A 17,490-nucleotide genomic window follows, 5' to 3' on the forward strand; every position below is an offset into this window, starting at 1 on the left:
ATAAATATATATATATATATATATATATATATAAGCAATGAAAAAAGGGCAGTGCTGCCCTTTTTTCATCGCTTGCATTTTACTGGATTGGCTTATATCCATACTGGGCTTTTTGCACCCTTCATTCATTTTTTATCTGTGACGGTGCTGCCATCTTTTTTTCCTTTTTTTCTTTTCTATATATATATATATATATATATATATATATATATATATATATATATATACAGGGTGGGCCATTTATATGGATACACCTTAATAAAATGGGAATGGTTGGTGATATTAACTTCCTGTTTGTGGCACATTAGTATATGTGAGGGGGGAAACTTTTCAAGATGGGTGGTGACCATGGCGGCCATTTTGAAGTCGGCCATTTTGAATCCAACTTTTGTTTTTTCAATAGGAAGAGGGTCATGTGACACATCAAACTTATTGAGAATTGCACAAGAAAAACAATGGTGTGCTTGGTTTTTACGTAATTTTATTCTTTCATGAGTTATTTACAAGTTTCTGACCACTTATAAAATGTGTTCAATCTGCTGCCTATTGTGTTGGATTGTCAATGCAACCCTCTTCTCCCACTCTTCACACACTGATAGCAACACCGCAGGAGAAATGCTAGCACAGGCTTCCAGTATCCGTAGTTTCAGGTGCTGCACATCTCGTATCTTCACAGCATAGACGATTGCCTTCAGATGATACGAGATGTGCAGCACCTGAAACTATGGATATTGGAAGCCTGTGCTAGTATTTCTCCTGCGGTGTTGCTATCAGTGTGTGAAGAGTGGGAGAAAAGGGCTGCATTGACAATCCAACACAATGGGCAGCACATTGAACACATTTTGTAAGTGGTCAGAAACTTGTAAATAACTCATGAAAGAATAAAGTTACGTTAAAACCAAGCACACCATTGTTTTTCTTGTGAAATTCCCAATAAGTTTGATGTGTCAAATGACCCTCTTCCTATTGAAAAAACTAAATGGCCGACTTCAAAATGCCCGCCATGGTCACCACCCATCTTGAAAAGTTTCCCCCCTCACATATACTAATGTGCCACAAACAGGAAGTTAATATCACCAACCATTCCCATTTTATTAAGGTGTATCCATATAAATGGCCCACCCTGTATATATATATACACTGTTCAAAAAAATAAAGGGAACACAAAAATAACACATCCTAGATCTGAATTAATTAAATATTTTTCTGAAATACTTTGTTCTTTACATAGTTGATTGTGCTGACAACAAAATCACACAAAAATAAAAAAATGGAAATCAAATTTTTCAACCCATGGAGGTCTGGATTTGGAGTCACACTCAAAATTAAAATGGAAAAACACACTACAGGCTGATCCAACTTTGATGTAATGTCCTTAAAACAAGTAAAAATGAGGCTCAGTAGTGTGTGTGGCCTCCACGTGCCTGTATGACCTCCCTACAACGCCTGTGCATGCTCCTGATGAGGTGGCGGACGGTCTCCTGAGGGATCTCCTCCCAGACCTGGACTAAAGCATCTGCCAACTCCTGGACAGTCTGTGGTGCAATGTGACGTTGATGAATAGAGCGAGACATGATGTCCCAGATGTGCTCAATTGGATTCAGGTCTGGGGTACGGGCGGGCCAGTCCATAGCATCAATGCCTTCGTCTTGCAGGAACTGCTGACACACTCCAGCCACATGAGGTCTAGCATTGTCTTGCATTAGGAAAAACCCAGGGCCAACCGCACCGCATATGGTCTCACAAGTGGTCTGAGGATCTCATCTCAGTACCTAATGGCAGTCAGGCTACCTCTGGCGAGCACATGGAGGGCTGTGTGGCCCTCCAAAGAAATGCCACCCCACACCATTACTGACCCAATGCCAAACCAGTCATGCTGGAGGATGTTGCAGGCAGCAGAACGTTCACCACGGCGTCTCAAGACTCTGTCATGTCTGTCACATGTGCTCAGTGTGAACCTGCTTTGATCTGTGAAGAGCACAGGGCGCCAGTGGCGAATTTGCCAATATTGGTGTTCTCTGTCAAATGCCAAACGTCCTGCACGGTGTTGGGCTGTAAGCCCAAGCCCCACCTGTGAACATCAGGCCCTCATATCACCCTCATGGAATCTGTTTCTGACCGTTTGAGCAGACACATGCACATTTTTGGCCTGCTGGAGGTCATTTTGCAGGGCTCTGGCAGTGCTCCTCCTGTTCCTTCTTGCACAAAGGCGGAGGTAGTGGTCCTGCTGCTGGGTTGTTGCCCTCCTACGGCCTCCTCCACGTCTCCTGATGTACTGGCCTGTCTCCTGGTAGCGCCTCCATGCTCTGGACACTACGCTGACAGACACAGCAAACCTTCTTGCCACAGCTCGCATTGATGTGCCATCCTGGATAAGCTGCACTACCTGAGCCACTTGTGTGGGTTGTAGACTCCGTCTCATGCTACCACTAAAGTGAAAGCACCGCCAGCATTCAAAAGTGACTAAAACATCAGCCAGGAAGCATAGGAACTGAGAAGTGGTCTGTGGTCACCACCTGCAGAACCACTCCTTTATTGGGGGTGTCTTACTAATTGCCTATAATTTCCACCTGTTGTCTATCCCATTTGCACAACAGCATGTGAAATTGATTGTCACTCAGTGTTGCTTCCTAAGTGGGCAGTTTGATTTCACAGAAGTGTGATTGACTTGGAGTTACATTGTGTTGTTTAAGTGTTCCCTTTATTTTTTTGAGCAGTGTATATACTTTCTAATGGAAAGATATTTAAAGTGCCTCTGACATATGATAGGAGGGTTAGACTAGTAGGTGCTACAAAACAGATCCAGAGTTTTTGGGGCCATATACTGCGGGATGCAGACGAAGAAGCCTTTTTGGAAAAGACTGGTGAGCTGCTGTCTGTCCTTGGACTGCTCTCTAGTCAAACAGCATCACACAGTATGTTCTAAGAAATTGACAGACAAGGCTCTCCTCCAACTGCTTCTATGAAATGTCCTTTCTAGTTAGATGCCAGACACAATATACTTAACCCCCCACTTTTTTTTTTTTTTAAGGCGACTTTATAGAGACAGCTGTTTAAATTGTCCCTATTTCATGGCAGAAGCTTTGTAAATGAGTCAATATATAATCTCATGGTTGTAACTGAGGGCAAGTGAGGAAGTGCCAGTACTGAAAGCAGGGTTGCTTATTTAATGTGCGATTTGCTAAATGCCTATAATGTAATGGTATTTTCTCGCTGCATCATTTTCTGGCAGAAGAAGAAGTCAACCCTAGGATTGTGCTTATGTCATAGTGATAAGTTCTCAGTATACTGGAATGTAACCCAAGAGCCACAACCCGAGAAATGGTTGTGCCCCACTCCATTCATTTCCCCCCTCATCACCCTTTACATATACAATCTGCTATATTCTTGCACTATATATATATATATATATATATATATATACAGTATATCTTGTTTATTTTCTCAAATCAAGGTGTAGACCAGTAAAATATGAAAAATATATGTATGACGCTCCTCAATTTCCCTTTAAAAGTAGAAATGTTAAATTGAGATCACAATTTCCTGGCAAGCCACTTGAATTTACAGGGAGAAATCAGCATTGATCAAGCAAAGCATCAGAACAGATGGACCATAAATATGCTGTTTGAACTTCTAATCTGAATCTCTTTTAGTTTGGGCAGGAATTTAGAGGTATAATTATGTCTTCCTAAGGTTCATTATTGTGCAAAGCAATTGTTTTGATGTTCCAACACAAATTTAATGTCTATAGCTGTGAAAAAATAATAGGGATTAAGTGGAGGAGAATGGGGCAACATGTACCAACACGCAAAAGCCATATCTAGGAACCCTATTTCTACATTAGTCTTAAATGGAAACTTCATGATCCCTCCATATACAAACACTCCCTTCTTTTGCCTTAGTGTAAGTTTGTCACCTGTCAGTCTCATTTTTTATTGTTTTTTTTTTTTTTTTTTTAAAGTTTTTAACCATTCTATCCATACTCTAATAGCAGACATTTACCTTTGTACTGAGATAGTCAAGGGCTTTTCCTAGAAACAGCAGCTAATCTGCAGAAACAGAACTGTACAATAAAGCAGGACTGCTCAAATATTTTCTTCTGCCAAAGCCAATGGTGACATCCATGCCAAAAGAGGAATATGTAAGGAACCGGCAGTGGTACACTGCCCCATACCAACAACAGAATAGTTCAGATTTTGCCAGGACAATCCTGCGAACCAGACCACAAAACTGGCAAACTATACTTAAAGGTGGGTGTTTGGAGTTGTTCCTTGGCCAGGGCTTAATGTTCTGATTTAAATGTCGGTAAGAATGCCACAGTAACCTTAATATCAATGTTTCCCTAGCGCCATAGTCTCCAGTCACCTGCTTCTCACTGACTATTCTTCTCCAAGGAGGAAGTAAACATGTAACTTCCTGTTCCTGTGCCAAACTGTGTAGGAAAACATCTTGCATGAAGCTATCTGTAATTGAAAGAAATTGTCTGCTGGGACAGTGAAGTCTTCTCTGAAAGTTGATTTGTCCTTGGACTTGCAATGTTTAGGAAGCAACCCAGGCCTGATCAAGAACTGCAAAGCATTTTACACATGGGAAACTCACCTCATAGTTTAAGAAGACCTAGTTTAAGGCATGGGAGGGGGACAAGGCAGAAGCCTACATTTCTAGAATAATAGGTGGTGAAAGGTAAAAGGATGGAACTGTGTAACTACTGACCAGAAATTTTAACATCTGTGGTATGTAAATATTATGAGCCGCAGAACTATATACCGCTGAATAATCAGATATCTGATCATCAGCATGGATGCATGCAAAACAAGTCCTGCCTAAACAACATGCTGGGTTTCTATGAGGAGGTAAGTGCAAATGTGGATGTTGGTCATGCTACAGATCTGGTATATCTGGGTTTTGCTAAAGCATTTGATACAATACCACAGAGGAGACTTGTGCTGAAACTACAAGGGACTAGGGGGCAATATATGAATATGGGTAAATAATTGGTTAAGAGACAGAAAACATAGAGTTGTTCTAAATGGTGCATATTCAAAATGAGAAAAAGTCAGCAGTGTGTCAGCACAAGGATCAGGGTAAGGCTCTTTAATCTCTTTATCAATGGTCTTGTAAATAGGATTGACAGTAAAAGTGTCTGTTTTTGGTGATGACACAAACTGTGTAGGATACTTAGAAGTCAGCAAATAGTACAGAAAGACCTAGATAAGGCTTGCTTCACATTTGCGTTTGACGACCCGGCAGGCTGTTTCGGCCGGGAGCAGCCTGCCGAATCTGGTATCGCTGGATGCTACCGGAATGCCATCTGGCCCCATTAACTATAATAGGATCCGGCGGTGATCTGGGCACGATCAGAGAATCGGCAGCGAGCGCAGCAGTTTTTGTCCGCCCTATTCCCTGCCAGAACAGCCTGCCGGCAGTGTGAAACAGGCCTAAGCTGATAGCATGGGCAAGAACGTGGCAGATGGATTTTAATGCTGATAAATGTAGGGTAATGAGTCTAGGCCACAGTAATCATATGGCTGGCTATATACACACATTAAATGGAATAAAACAGGAGGGGACAACAGAACTAGAAAAGGACCTGGCTATTCTGATTACAAGTTAACTAAGCAGCAGTACTCAATGTCAGGCAGCAGCAGCAAAAGCAAATAAGATTCCAGACTGTATAAAAAGTGATAAAAACCTGTAATTCCAATGTAATGTTACCAATTATAAATCTCTTGTAAGAGTTTGGGATTCAGATTTGAAAGGGTTCCTAGATGGGTAACCAGATTTATAAATGGCGTGGAAGATCTCAGTCATAATGACAGACTTAAAAATGTAGGTTTGTTCAGCTTGGAAAAAAGACACCTTAGAGGAGATCTTCTTTATAGGCATAAATACATGTGAGGTCAATACAAAGAACCGACACATGATTTGTTCATTCGAAAGGACTTTACAAAGAACTACGGAATATCCTTTACATGTGGAGGAAAGGTGATTTAGATACTCAAAGGGTTCTTTACAGTCACAGTAGTCAGACCACAGAATGCCCTACCCCAAGAGGTACTGTAGTAATGGCATATAATAGGGGCTAGATGCTTATATAATAGCGAACGGCTTCAAGGGTTATAATTAGTCTAACAATTAATATCATATAGTTGGTCTAAGAAAGGTTGAACTTGAAGAACCTATGTCTTTTCTCAACCTATGTATCTAAAAAATGTACACTACCTGAGAATCCCACTCGACAGTACACCCGTGATCATAGCTTTTACTTACTAGAGTAAGAAAGCAGCAATAAATCGATAAATAAATTAGGGTGGGGTTTGGTTATTGTACTACATACCTACTACTTTACCCTCATCTACTGTATCCTTCTCCCATCCCTTGTACGTAGATTGTAGGCTGCTGTGAGCAGGGTCCTCTCTCCTTCTGTATCAGTTTGTAACTCGTCCTGTTCATGCCTGTTGTACTTGTTCTTTTTATTATGTATGTATATCCCTTATCATGTGTACAGCGCCATGGAAAGTATGGTGCTTTAATATTAAATAATAATACCAATATTTTTGGGGCATTCTTCCATTGCATATTAGTGTATTCCTAAAAAAGCACAGCAAAAAAACATTGTAACGGAAGCCTTAAAGAAAACAAATAGCATGTACACATAATTCATCATCCAAGCACTGCCTTACATAGAACTTTTTTTAAAATCAGTGTTGGACATCTGCTATAAGGTGTAATGCAATGTGGTCTTTTCATTTATAAGTAATAAAAGTGGAGCCCTTTTTACCAGCTAACTGAATATAAAAGTCAGGAAAAGGTTAAATAGGGTCAGAATAAGTATGTGCAAAGGATGACACCATCCCGCCATGTACATAAAAGGCACAGTAATAATGTGTACAGGTATAAATGTAGACGGCAAAAAAAACGTATTCACAGACAAAAAGAAGGATGCTATTATAAATAATGTAGAGGGCAAGGGACATAAGGAGCTTATGCAGCAGTATGATGGATATGGGATATATATGAAAAAGAAAGAAATGGGAATTGATGTGCCATGGCTAGGGTCATGCAGAATCAATATAGTGAAATGTATGGCCAGACAGCTTGTGTGACAGGTACTTTGCCGTCACTGGAGGAATAGGCACATACTCTGTTTGGCTCCCTTTCCCATTGTCTCTCGTGTTCCTCCTGTGCTCGGCAAATGTTTGCATACTGATGTTGCAGGTCTCTGTGTGTGCTCTGTGAGCAGAAAAGAACTAGACAATTTCCTAGCGATCCTATCATTGGCAACTTACAACCACAGGAGATTTTCCTCCGACTCTGTTTTTTTGTATTCTTCTATTTTTGTTTTGGATGTTGTTTTATTATTGCAGCTGCATTTATCCTGCTGTTTATTCTGTTACCCTAATCTTGAGGGTTTTCTAAAGGAACATTGTCCAATTGATATTCTAATGGGCCCACGATTTCAAATAAACATTGCGATTTTACTATAAGCAGAAAGGTAATGGAAAAAGATGGTTGAATGTGTAAGCCTATTGTTATTTAAAGTTACATAAGCCAGAAGCCGGAGAGCTAAAGCTGGGTTATGAGCATAAGAAGATGAAGAACATAGTCAGAATTGTATACTTCAGTGTGAATGCCAATGGCGTTTTGATGTGTTAGACCTATGAAGATACACCATGGGGGAAATGAACAAAAACATCACATGAGCAACTATTTCAGGCTTTTTATAAATTCTGCAAAATAAGAAGCAGATATTTTATGTAAAAGCTCCTCAAAATGAATGTCTCATGTGTCACATAATTGTATCTTCAATTCATAAGAAATGTAGCATCCTTCTAAAAAAGGTCTCAATTGCAGTTACTTATTGATGACTGGTTGACAAGACTGGAGTCATCCATCAGGGCGGTATCTTGAAAGCAAATTTTTTTTCTCAGGAAGATAGAAAGATAGATAGATAGATAGATAGATAGACAAATAGCAGATAAAAAGATGGATATACAGGGAGTGCAGATTTATTAGGCAAGTTGTATTTTTGAGGATTCATTTTATTATTGAACAACAACCATGTTCTCAATGAACCCAAAAAACTCATTAATATCAAAGCTGAATATTTTTGGAAGTAGTTTTTAGTTTGTTTTTAGTTTTAGCTATTTTAGGGGGATATCTGTGTGTGCAGGTGACTATTACTGTGCATAATTATTAGGCAACTTAACAAAAAACAAATATATACCAATTTCAATTATTTATTTTTACCAGTGAAACCAATATTACATCTCAACATTCACAAATATACATTTCTGACATTCAAAAACAAAACAAAAACAAATCAGTGACCAATATAGCCACCTTTCTTTGCAAGGACACTCAAAAGCCTGCCATCCATGGATTCTGTCAGTGTTTTGATCTGTTCACCATCAACATTGCGTGCAGCAGCAACCACAGCCTCCCAGACACTGTTCAGAGAGGTGTACTGTTTTCCCTCCTTGTAAATCTCACATTTGATGATGGACCACAGGTTCTCAATGGGGTTCAGATGAGGTGAACAAGGAGGCCATGTCATTAGATTTTCTTCTTTTATACCCTTTTTTGCCAGCCACGCTGTGGAGTACTTGGACGCGTGTGATGGAGCATTGTCCTGCATGAAAATCATGTTTTTCTTGAAGGATGCAGACTTCTTTCTGTACCACTGCTTGAAGAAGGTGTCTTCCAGAAACTGGCAGTAGGACTGGGAGTTGAGCTTGACTCCATCCTCAACCCGAAAAGGCCCCACAAGCTCATCTTTGATGATACCAGCCCAAACCAGTACTCCACCTCCACCTTGCTGGCGTCTGAGTCGGACTGGAGCTCTCTACCCTTTACCAATCCAGCCACGGGCCCATCCATCTGGCCCATCAAGACTCACTCTCATTTCATCAGTCCATAAAACCTTAGAAAAATCAGTCTTGAGATATTTCTTGGCCCAGTCTTGACGTTTCAGCTTGTGTGTCTTGTTCAGTGGTGGTCGTCTTTCAGCCTTTCTTACCTTGGCCATGTCTCTGAGTATTGCACACCTTGTGCTTTTGGGCACTCCAGTGATGTTGCAGCTCTGAAATATGGCCAAACTGGTGGCAAGTGGCATCTTGGCAGCTGCACGCTTGACTTTTCTCAGTTCATGGGCAGTTATTTTGCGCCTTGGTTTTTCCACACGCTTCTTGCGACCCTGTTGACTATTTTGAATGAAACGCTTGATTGTTCGATGATCACGCTTCAGAAGGTTTGCAATTTTAAGAGTGCTGCATCCCTCTGCAAGATATCTCACTATTTTTGACTTTTCTGAGCCTGTCAAGTCCTTCTTTTGACCCATTTTGCCAAAGAAATGGAAGTTGCCTAATAATTATGCACACCTGATATAGGGTGTTGATGTCATTAGACCACACCTCTTCTCATTACAGAGATGCACATCACCTAATATGCTTAATTGGTAGTAGGCTTTCGAGCCTATACAGCTTGGAGTAAGTCAACATGCATAAAGAGGATGATGTGGTCAAAATACTCATTTGCCTAATAATTCCACACTCCCTGTATAGATAATAGATATACAGAGAGACAGATAGTAGATAGAAAGATGAATAGATAGATATATACTGTAGATAGATAGATAGATAGACAGATAGATAGACAGATAGATTGACACATAGCAGATAAAAAGATAGATAGATAGATAGATAGATAGATAGATAGATAGATAGATAGATAGAATAAATGAACTCCGCAGCACATCCGAGTAGTGAAGAAGTAAAAGAAGCTTTAATCACCAAGCATGCGACGTTTCAATCCTCTCAATGGGATTTTTCTCTATCTATCTATCTAGATAGATAGATAGATAGATAGATAGATAATAGATAAATAGATATATAGATAAACTGTGCCAACTATCCAGTTTGGCTTTGGGCTAAATTTATGGGCATCTGGTCTTCACTGCAGGGGAACCACCAGGACGTTACCTCTTGGAATAGTCCTGGAGTAGTTGGCAGCTGACCTACTGGGGTCAGAGACAATGGTGCCCTGAAGGAGGAGGAGATAGTCAGGAGATAGGCTGGGATCAGGGCAGGCAGCGTTTGTGCTTATCCATAAAAATAATCCAAGGTCTGGGCCGATAGAGTTTTAACATATCCTTAAAACGAATCCGAGGTTAGGGCAGGCAGCAGAGGATCAGGTTCGGCAAACAGGCGGTGTTCATACACGGGTAGACAGCCAAAGCTCAGGCAATGGGGTGGAACAAAGTGCCCAGAATAAATAGATGGGTTGGGCAACACCATAGTCAGCAGCTGAACAGAAAGCAAGAAGGTTAAAGGGAACCTGTCACCATGAAAATGCAAAATAATCTGCAGGGAGCATGTTATAGAGCACTAGGGGCTAAACAGGATGATGTATAGTTTTTGGGGGAAAATATGCTGCAAAACTTGTATTTCAGCATTCAGAACAGCCTTCCCTCCTACTCTGTACACAGAGATAGCTGTCAATCACTGATAGGACTGAGCTCCTTGACTTCAAGGCCCAGGATGAGCAGGAACCGAACTTAATCTTTTCCCACAAACTGCATATCAATGTGCTCGGTTCCTCCCGCTCTATAACATGCTGTCTGCCTAATGGCTGTTTTTAATGAGGGGAAATAATCAAAAATTGTCACTGCAAAATCAAATGAAATTATATTCAGTTTCATTATTTTCAATGGACTGAAGAGATGCAACCAAAGCCAGTTGCCTGAGTTTGTGTAGTCTGATTCCACGTAAAACAACTGGCACTAGCATACCATATGCAGTACCGTCAATGCTTTACACATACCGTAGCTGAGCCATTCACAAGGGAGACAAGCAGCGGCGTTATATACACGTTTGTAACAACCTGATTATTACAAGGACGCATCACCAAGGTCATGTTGAAAGAAGAGCTTTATTCATGTACAGATTCACTTTAAATGCTGCCATCTCCACCTTCAGTTCCAGAAACACGTACAGTACTCAGTATTCAGGTCCCATCTGCTTCTTCTATACACCTCCTCATGCTTGTAAAGATGCCAGTAACATCCCTTTGGCCAGCAGCAATAAGCGGCTTCCTAAGTACAAGGAGCAGTGCCGCTGCTGTCTATCTGGAGGATGGAAATAGCTGAGCTCTAGGTTATTATCACATCTATACTTTCAGACCCAACACTATTCTCTGGAACAACTGTCCTAAGAAAATTTGGGGGGCCATGTAATGAAACTAGTGCAGACAAGCAGCATTTCCGCTCATGGCAGCTGACCAGATGCTTCCTTTCATTTTCTAAACTTCACTTGTGCATTAAACAAATGAAATCTGACAGGTTGCCATGAGCTGCACCATTATTCTTATCTGCTTCTTTTCTATAGTGTACATGACCGCCTCTTGATAATCACACATTTTCTACAGAAATCACGTAGCTAGAATGAACTAGAGATTCTAAGAGTGTCCAAAAGCCACCTCAGCATTGGAGCAAATTACTACTACAGATCGCTTTCAATAAGTCCTTATATTAGCTGAAAATGAAAGGGGTTTTCCCAGATTTTGATATCTTCAGGTCATCAATCAGATGCACCTCCACCAATCAGCTGTTTGAAGAGTCTATGGTGCTTCAAAGAGCGCTGTGGCCTCTTCCTAGGCCAGTGACGTCATGGCCATCGGTCACGTGGCCTAGATGCAGCTCAGTCCTATTCAACTGAATGTAGTGGCGTTGCAAAATCAAGCGCAGCCGCTATCCAATGGACAGCGCTACGCTCGGAAAGCTGCAAAGAGGCTGCAGTGTACACCACAGCCTCCTCAAAAAGCTCACTGGTGGAGGTCCTCTTTGTCAGACCATCCGCCATTGATAACCGTTCCTGGAGATAGGCCATCAACATCAGAATTTTGGAAAACCCCTTTTTAAATAACCAGGGGACCAGGCCTATCGTGGTTGCACTGCTTCATCATCTTAAGATTTTTGTAAGCTGCTCTGAAAACCTTATCTCTTGAAAATGAAATCTCCAAGCTATCAATAGCAACAGTTCAGATTTCAGCTGCCATTGTTCCAGTGCAGATAACTATGTAGATACCTTCAACATTCTCTGCTTTTCAGAATTATGATACATTTGTTTATTTATTTATCTCAATGTATTATTAGTTATGTAAATATTGTGAAGATTGATACATAAGGCATAGTGCTGTATGGAGACGTTACTGTCATTGTAGGAGAGCATTAACTCCAACAGGGAACGCTGGGAAAGAAAACTGCATGTGAACAGACTACTGAGCATCTCTGCAGTAACGTCAGCGTGTCATTAACAAGCTACACGAAAACAGCAAGCTCTTAGCATTTTTGCAAACTTGAACGAAATAAACAAATAGGTATATAACACTGCATATCCACTGCTGTGTCAGACGTAACCACAGCCTCTATACATATATGCAGACTGAAAAGGCACAAAGCATGTTGTTCCAAATAGCCCTACACAAGATTATTACTGCAGTGCTTTAAAATTTTCATGTGCATTATAAATATTTATAGGGTGCTGGGGTTTCTCCTCCACTGTTGCGCATTTCCCGGGAGAGATCTAATAAATTAATACAGCACCCCCCCCCCCCCCTCCCTTTTTCCCTCTGACACTCAGAGAAGTTCAAAGCTGTCACATAATTCTCAGGATAAACTGTACCCACCTCCCAGACACTAAGCTGAAAGGCACAGATATGTCCTGCAGCTGATTCAGTGTCTACAGAGCATTGCATCCCAGCCATCGATGTAGCAGTTGTAATCATACTGGACATAGATTATGAGCTTTCATTTGTATCACCGTTATTATTGTCTATTACATGAGAAAACCAGACATCTAGTATAGTTATTTAGGGTTCAGTCACATCTCTGGTAGAGCAGAGGAAGAGACTACCGGGGTACACCATAGCCAGACACTGCCGGATCCCTATTCACTAGAATTAAAGTGAAATTGTGCTGCATGCAGTGCTACTTCTCTGGCAGAAAGCAGGCATTATCTACTGATTCATTGCCTGGTCACAGGTTTTGTTCACAATAACTGTACTGCAATCTGCAACTTAGATTAAAAAATATATAAATTTTGCAATGTATAAGAGAGGAATTATTCAATCTGCTCAGATATTCTCATTGGCTATTTAACTCATATGTAGTGATATGATGCATACCACCTGTCACGGCCACGGTTTTGGCCGTGACTCCTTGAGAGCCGCATACTGCTGCCCGCGGTTTTGGGTTGTAGTGTCAACCGCAGCTTGAGGCATAAGGTTGTGAGCCTCAAGTGCGGTTGCCGCGGACAACAGCTATGTGTGCTGTTCCCTCGGAGTTGTGTGCGCGTTTGTAAGCACTTTTGTATGTCTGTGTGCACTTTGTTTATGTTTGGTGTGCACTGACATTTTCCCATCACTGTGGCTGTCCGGGGCAACGTTTGGTTGTATTATGTACATGTGGTGGCAGTGTCCCGGCCTTCGGGCTGACTCCCAGGACTTGCTTGCCACCCATGTCGTTGCCTGCGGCAACAGCCACAGTGTGTTTGTTGTTTGGACACTTCCCCTTTAAGTTATGTTTTCCCTTCTGTGGTTTTGGAAGGGTTAACTCCCTTTCAGTGTGTGAGTCACGGGGTGCGTCTGATTGTTGGGTGTGGCCTCTTGGCCCTATAAAGCCTCAGTTGTAGGCAGTAGCCAGAGAGGGTGTTTCAGCCATGCTGGCTGTAGACATCCTCCTGGTTACTTACCAACTGCCAGTGGGGGCCACCCTTCTGGTCATAAGGTAAATATATGTCCTTTGGTGTCTGGAAGATGTGTTTGCTTTTATGTTTCTTTATTGCACCTGTGGTCCTGGGTTCCCGTGTGTTGTGTGTTTGTGTGCTGAGTCCTGCTGTCTGTGGGCAGTACATCCACATGGGTTCCAGGCTTGGTTGTCTGTGGTAGGTCTCTGCTATGTTTGTGGCAAGTACCTGGCATTGCCATAGGTTGCATTTGTTTCCCCTTGCTGCAGCTTGGCCAGTGAGACTCCTGTTCCTCCGGATCCAGAAGGAACAGGATGTCTTACTCTGACTCCTAGCCTAGGGACCGGCGGAGGGCGAGTAGGGATCCGAGGTTCCTGCGCATGGGTCCTCCTACCTTCAAGGTCGGCCCATGCAGGTAGGAGTTAGGGTCAGGTTAGGGACGCTGTAGGAGGTGACCTGCTCCCTAATCCTGTTTGTCCTGGTCAAACAGCGACCATCTTCCTTTGGCACACGGCTGAGGGTTTCCCCCATCCTCAGCCTTGACACCACCAAGGCGGACTCTTCTGTGTCACACAGACAGTCAACCACCAGGATGCACCGGGACATCCACTAGAATGATGTAGCGCAAACTCCCAACTAGACCAACAGAACTTGTGACTTGCCAAATAACTGCCTGGGAGGAAAAAAAAGTGTTGTGCTGGCCGATAGATACTGAGAGTAACGTGTCCGTCACATATATTGCTGACGTATCAAACAATTACTTACCAGTGAACCATTGGAGACCAGTTGCCATTTTCTACCAGCCAACAGATACTCGCAGTAGTGCTGACCGCCAGGGAAACGATGCAAAATATTCTAATCAACCCCGATCCCCGGAAGAGTGGATGCTGCCTACATAAACCAAAAATCTGTCCTGAACAGACCCTGCTCACATTGCTTTTGGGTTTGATACGATGTAACTATATAAATATGAGAGCAGCCTAGATAAGAGCTCAGCCAGAACGCTGGGACGGAAGAGAAAGTGGAGCTGTCATTGCTGTTTGCTTTAGGAAAGATCTGAATACATTTATTTTACAAGCTCATAATGATAGAAATAGGAATGTGTGGGACTAGAAATAAGATGCAGTACCGCACTTTTATCATTTGAAAACCACTGGAGAGCTTTCTTCAGTACATCCAAAGAACGAAACAGTCAAAATTGTCAGAAAAGATGCCACTTTAAATTTTCGATTAACTCTATGAAATTATTATTCTACTTCTTTAGTTTTGAACTTCAAAGTGTTTTCCAACACATTAATCATACCTCAATAGTTTATCCTAGTTTGTCCTAAAAACTGCATTCATTCTAAATATATATATATATATATATATATGCTTTTCTGTACTGAAGCAAAAGTTAGCATGAAGAGTTTTAACAATATTGTTGCACATTTTATTGCCTTTATTGAACCAAAACTTGGTACTTTTAGTAGATGCTATTAAAAGGGATTATCCATGACTAATAAAGGCCTCCCGGAGTGGCCAACCCAAGGTGGGATCATACTTACCTGGTCCCTGCTCTTCCTCTCCATGCAGCACTGAAAACCACCTCTGTTGACAGGGAGACACGTAACCACTGCAGCCCTTGCTCCCCTTGTGTCACGTGGAGACTACCAGTACTGTTCACATTCTAGGCCAGGTTGCTGACAGACATTTTAAATCTTTCCAAGAGAATCCCTTTAAAGGGGTTATCCCTTGAAAGACTATCTACGTTTTTCAAACTAGTACCCGGATCTGAATACTTTTGTAATGTCATGTAATTAAACATTGTGTATAACTACTGAGTTATTCAATAGAATTTGTCTGTATAATACCTCCTGCAGTTTTTTTATTTTCCTTATTTCTCTGTCCCCATTTGTAATATATCTTAGGTGGTTGCACATGCTCAGTTCCATCCTTCAATTGCCATAAGTCATATCTACTAGTAGAAGCTGTGACAATTACAGGGAGATAGCTGTAGCAGAAAGGACACATCCCCAAGATAGGAGGCACCCCCACACCTAGTCCAGTAATATGAGAACTGCTTTGGACAACACTCTATTCTGCAATGATGTGCAACCTGTCAATCTATAGTTTAGAAAGCTCCGATATCAAACTGCATATTGACAGCCTATCCCATTCATTTATTTTAACCCACTGAGCCAAATATAAAAAAAAAAGAAATATCTGCAGGCATCCCTTTTAATACAACAGGCAATAATAAAATAGCTGGTTGTTACTTGGCTGCACAGAAGTTGTGCATACCCCTTTTCTGACATCACTTCCTGCTCTACTGCTATTGGCCAAAGAGGCACCTCACAAACTTCCTGCTCTACCGATCCCCTGCATGAACTGCCTCTGTACTGCCAATGAAGGATCTGCGGATCTAAGTAAAATACATAGAGCAAAAGATCGCCACAGCGATATACATGCCAGCTCCAGAGATTAAACCTCGCTCTGGATCCCTGCACTGCCGCCGCTGGATCTCACCATCACCCACGATGCTAGGGAGGCTCGTTGCCGTCGTGGCCTGCTATTAGCTGCTCCCCCCGATATGCAGGGATCCGGAGCAATGTGGGTGCCGGGGAGCAGGTAAGTTTACTGTATACGCCGAGCCCGGGCATTGGAGGGGTCATTAAAGGGGTTGTATAACTACTTTAAGGGGGGAATTTATCATGAGGGGAAATTTTGAAGTCAGTTTTGCTTGAGTCTGCGTTGGAGGACTTTATGCCACATTTATCAAATGTCTCATGTTGCGTGATAAATTTGTGCTATCCTTACACCTAACACTTTTGTCTAGAGAACCTACTCCAGTTTTCCTGCACCACCCTCCTTCTGGAGTGAGATTGCGACTTTAAAAAAAAAAAAACAGCTGCTGAGTAATACATGTAACATGAAGCCATTTAGATATTGAGATATACAGCACCCTGGAAACTTTCATATAAAGGGTTCTTTCCGGTAGGAAAATATTCTTGACCTATCCTTAGGATACAGATGATTGTCGAAGATGCTAGGAGTCCCACCGATCATATATTGATAACCTATGCTAAGGATAGGCCATCAATATTAAACTCTCCTTTATGGGAGCAGACTGAAAGAGATACATATCTTGGTAAGTAATGTGACCAGAGTAGGTCCATTTTACTAAGTATGAAATTTGCCCATACAACAATATTTCGATTATTAGCACTGATCTTCCTTATATCAGAGTCATTTTGATAAAAGAGCATGAAAGCTAAGGTGAAATAGAATTCCTTGTGCCTCTGGCAGCACAGGTAGACTGCTTTCTTTCCACCATATCAAGCACAAGGCAGAGACATTAGCAGGCATTTGACGCTAATAAAGGGAGCACTTAAGACAATTATAAAATGAAATATTCCCTAATTGACAATAATCGTCCCCATGTTTCTCTTTTGAACTTAAAGTTCACATTTACCCAGTACAATCAGTATCATGATGATGACAACACTATTGCTAGTTGGGTGTTAGATAAGGTTATCTGAAAGACGCTGAGCAGTAGATATTTTTGGCGCTGGCCAAGCAGCTGCTCATGAAGAACACCTATATGTCCCATGGGTATTTGTTTATCTAGTTTTGCCTGAATGGGCCCATGATGATAATTCACGGGAACAACATTTCATAGGATTCTCGCATTCTCTGCATGGGACTGGGTGCTGGGGGGGGGGGGGGGGGGGAGGGTGGGTGACTGAAGCTGGTGTCATGAGGCACT

General features: G+C 41.7%; 1 protein-coding gene across 9 annotated transcripts in view; it reads right to left on the reverse strand.

The window, feature by feature from the left end:
- The window catches only part of ADGRB2 (adhesion G protein-coupled receptor B2), a 491,592-nt gene that overhangs the window by 387,612 nt on the left and 86,490 nt on the right, over nucleotides 1-17,490 (reverse strand). The window lies entirely within an intron of this gene.

This window comes from Bufo bufo, chromosome 3 (assembly GCF_905171765.1).
Source record: "Bufo bufo chromosome 3, aBufBuf1.1, whole genome shotgun sequence".
Classification (NCBI taxonomy): domain Eukaryota; kingdom Metazoa; phylum Chordata; class Amphibia; order Anura; family Bufonidae; genus Bufo; species Bufo bufo.